The 3,986-nt window shown below is 39.1% G+C and overlaps 1 long non-coding RNA gene across 3 annotated transcripts; it reads right to left on the reverse strand.

Annotated features, from left to right (window-relative positions):
- Positions 1–2,309: 2,309 nt before the first annotated feature.
- Positions 2,310–3,682, reverse strand: LOC125548315. Of its 3 annotated transcripts, none has more exons than XR_007300987.1 (4): positions 3,346–3,682; positions 3,137–3,246; positions 2,880–3,051; positions 2,310–2,727 (listed from the first exon to the last, which is right to left on the reverse strand). It is a non-coding gene; the product is annotated as an uncharacterized LOC125548315 (long non-coding RNA). The 3 variants fall into 3 exon arrangements; XR_007300988.1 differs by having other exon boundaries at positions 2,310–2,763; XR_007300989.1 differs by having other exon boundaries at positions 3,340–3,682.
- Between the last annotated feature and the right edge of the window lie 304 nt (positions 3,683–3,986).

A 3,986-nucleotide genomic window follows, 5' to 3' on the forward strand; every position in this document is an offset into this window, starting at 1 on the left:
ATCAATAATGAAGAGAAAAGGAAATGTGACTCCTTCAAATATCAATGAGAAATTATGGAAAATGAATTATGAAAAAATAAATATATACTTGAAAAACTATTTCAACTCATTTGCATAGCTATTTTCTTGATTTATTGAATATTGGTTGTTAGAGTTTTATTTAAAATATTTTTCCTCTGAAAAAGGTTAATTATGAGTGAGGGTAAAATTACCCCCTTCAAAGAAAAATAGTGGGGAATCATTTTGAAGTCATTTGGTATTTTTAAAAAGTCATTTTAAATTGATTTTAAGCACCAGATTGATTATGCAATTTTTATAAATAATTATATTTTGCAGTTTTGGAGAAATAAATAGTTGACGTGGGCCTAAAATACTCTACTATGTTTGTGGAAAATTTAAAATTATTATGAGTTGGTTTGATATTTATTACGACCTTTTTTGTGCTCTAGATTAAAAAAACAGAGTACCCGAGCGACTTATATCTATCTATTGCCTAGATCTGCTTATATCTATCCCTCGTTGTGCGTGATATACAATTAACCCTTGCCCGTGTGCATCATAGCGGAATTAGCTTAGCCCAACTGCAGTATGCTTAGAATTTTTTTTTAAATTTTCCCTCTCCCGCGCACTGTTCTCCGCACCAGGCCGAAGCTTTTAGCCCATGCACATGGTCTTCTTTAAATTTTGTCTGCGCACGTACATGTTTAGTCCGACATTGCCTAGCCTTTGACTTCTAAATCTCACTCTATCTATAAACTAGATCATCGATGGCGCGCATTGCCGCACCCGTATGTTTTGGCGGTAGAATTATATGAATTTAAATATAATAAAATATATGTTAATATCAAAAGTAAGCACAAATCTAAAGCAGAAGGGTGTAGCAAATAATATTTTAACTAATCATGCATAGAATAAAGAGATCTCTACACTATATGGAAGTTCCAGAATTTTAACACTATACGCTGATGCAACAAACAAGTGCCGAAACCAAGTCAATATAGATAAAACAAATAAGCTCAAAAGAAAAGCATATGTTGAACGAAGAAGTTATGTTCAAGACAAGCCTATGGCATATAAGTGCTTCACATGGGTCACTGGACTAATTCAAACTTTGTTCAGAGTAATTAAGAGCCTGCTGTTTTAAGTGAAAGCAACAATCTAGTAACAGCCCAGGCTTTTGTGGGATCATACGGAGACCAAAACCTTTTGAATTAAGGAATATATCCATTATTTCATCAACATACTGCATCTTGCAAAACCTTTTGAATTAAGGAATATATCCATTATTTCATCAACATACTGCATCTTGCAATGTGTCGTTGAGAACGCTTGAGCGACCATGAAGCAAGATTCAAGTGGGGACATATTCGTTAAATGTGTAACGCCAAAACAGACTTGGTGGATGAAGTTAATTTTGGATGTGCTGAATTGTGGGTACTGCTTGGCAAAAAATATATTAGACGGCCTACTGAAATATCTAGTCAGAATTCCACAACCATCGACTGATATTTCTTTATTATAGATGATTACTCTATACACTAACTTCGTAATCTGTGGAGATTGAGAAATAAACACATTAGTACAATGTTCAACTGTATTTGCTCAAGAAGAAATGTATAGTGAACTATATGAATATGATAAACAACAAAAAGGGGAAAACTTTGTTTTCGCCACTCTAGCTTTTGACCACTTCTTATGCCACTCTAGAATTTGACATTTCACTTTTGCCACTCTTAGTTGTTGACAACACATCAAAATTGCCATTCCGTGGCAAAAGCAATAATTTTAGAGTGGCAATTATGATACATTGTCAAAATCTAAGAATGGCAAAAGTGAAATTAAAAGTTATTGCTATTGCCACCGAATGACATTTGTGATGTATTGTCAAAAACTAAGAGTGGGAAAAGTGATATGTCAAATTCTAGAGTGGCATAAGCAAAGTGGGCAAAATCTAGAGTGGCAAAAACAAAGTTTTTCCAACAAAAAAATGTTAAAGAGAGAGATTGTGTCTCAAACAATAAATGATTCCTCTTGCCTGCACAATGATACTTGCAGCAGTTCAACAAATGGGGGAGGAAGAAGATTATTTGGGACCTCCGCATGGTAAAAGTAATAACTTTGCCCACTGTGCTCAAACAGTTCTAGATGATTGCAGGGCTAAAAGTTAAATGAAGCATGCTATCAAAAACTCAATGAAGCAAAAATGTACACTATGATAATTTTCAATAGGGACTCCAAACGGGATTAAATAAAATTTAACCATAGGAACCATACCTTCTGAAGCTACATGTCAATAATCAGAGGGCAAAATTGCTTCTTATCATTTAGATTGCTATGACTTCCATCATGCAACTCAACTACAAACCAAAATTGTGTTTCATATACCATAAGACTTTCTGGCTTATGCTTCGTAAAAAAGTTAAACCAAAGCAACTGTTGACGTACATAGATATTGTCGTCATGTCTAGAAATTCCTTGCACCAAGAAGGAATCATTATGCTATTGCACACTAATTACCAAATAATGTCTACAAATCAACAGATCTTAACGACTCAACCACATTCCAAAGAGAAGATTTTAATTTATCACTTAATGTTCTGAATATTACACTACTCAGTAATATGAACATCTCCACATGCATTTAGGCAGCTCCTCCAGCTTGCACCAGATACCAAGGCTCATGGCATTGCTTTTCCCCATGCTTCAGAGTTGTCGTTCCATGTAACGCTAACACAACCAAATTTCTTATTAACTCAGCTTGAACTGCAACAGTGCAAATTCTACAATTTTAAAAATTCTGTAATATTGAGGTAGCCCTGAATTCTGTAGTGTTTAAATTCTACAATTTTAGGATACTAAGAATACAACAAGTAACGTACCTGTGAAGCAGGAGGCAGCGAGCAAAGACTAGCGATGATTCTGTAGCACTAACTGAAACACCCATCGGCCTTCTCCCGTCCGCCTCCCTCTGCACGATCTCATGGCGGCCTCCACCAGCTAGGGTTCTACCAGTCCTGCATAACCTGGTCGCCGCAACATGTCTTGGGTTCTCTGGATCAAACATGTCCTCAATGAAGCATGAGAGAGATAGAGGATATGCAACTATCCGGCCACGACACATCCCGCCCATACTCACCTCCGCCACCAGTCTTTCTCTTCAGCCCCTTCCCACATGACTCCCATTGTCTGGGTGATGGACCCGTGATGGCCGACGGCACACCTAAGTCTCACTGGATTCTTTTTCTTCTTTTTGTTGGGAAGGGAGCGAATCAGTATTGGATAGCCTTTGTGTCAACCAACTCTAAGAAAAATGTGACAAAAATTGAGGTAGTAACATACCCATACCGTTAAGAGATCGGGAGCTGCATCGGCACATCGCCATGCCTCAGCCACCGACAGGGGAGATCAAAGAACGGATCCACTGTTTGGGCTCCGGCATGATGTTGGGAGACTCCACGCTGCATGTCGCGCGAGGATCAGGCACCCGCATCCCGCACGTCCACTAGATTCCTCGCGCTAGATCCCCTCGCGAAAGACAGGGAGATGGACCCAGAGGGATGGGGTTGAACGACGGGGATGATTACGGCATAGGAGGCGGCGGCTAAGGTGGCGATGGGAGCGCCGTGACCAGGGTTGCCGACCGAGAGAGAGAGAGAGGAAAGAGGTCGTGTTGATTGTTGGGTCGTGGGCGATCTGTACCTGGGCTTGCATAGCAGCCTGGTAGAAGCCCAATTAACCACATGGCTTTTAAAAAGTTTCCAGAATAGCGGCCTATTAGGACACCCAGCCCAGATATATTATCGTTTAGAGGAAGATCTGACGGCCAGAAACTAATCTAACATGAATCCGACGGCCAAAAACGTTGAGGGCTTGAGAGAGCTCGGCTGCACCCAAAATTCATCCAATTTGGATTAAATCAATCTTTTGGTTTGAGTAGCTCCAATAAAAAATCATTTCTTTTCTTCGGCGAGTTTTGGAAGTCGTCT

The sequence above is a fragment of the Triticum urartu genome, chromosome 3 (genome assembly GCF_003073215.2).
Source record: "Triticum urartu cultivar G1812 chromosome 3, Tu2.1, whole genome shotgun sequence".
Classification (NCBI taxonomy): Eukaryota; Viridiplantae; Streptophyta; class Magnoliopsida; order Poales; family Poaceae; genus Triticum; species Triticum urartu.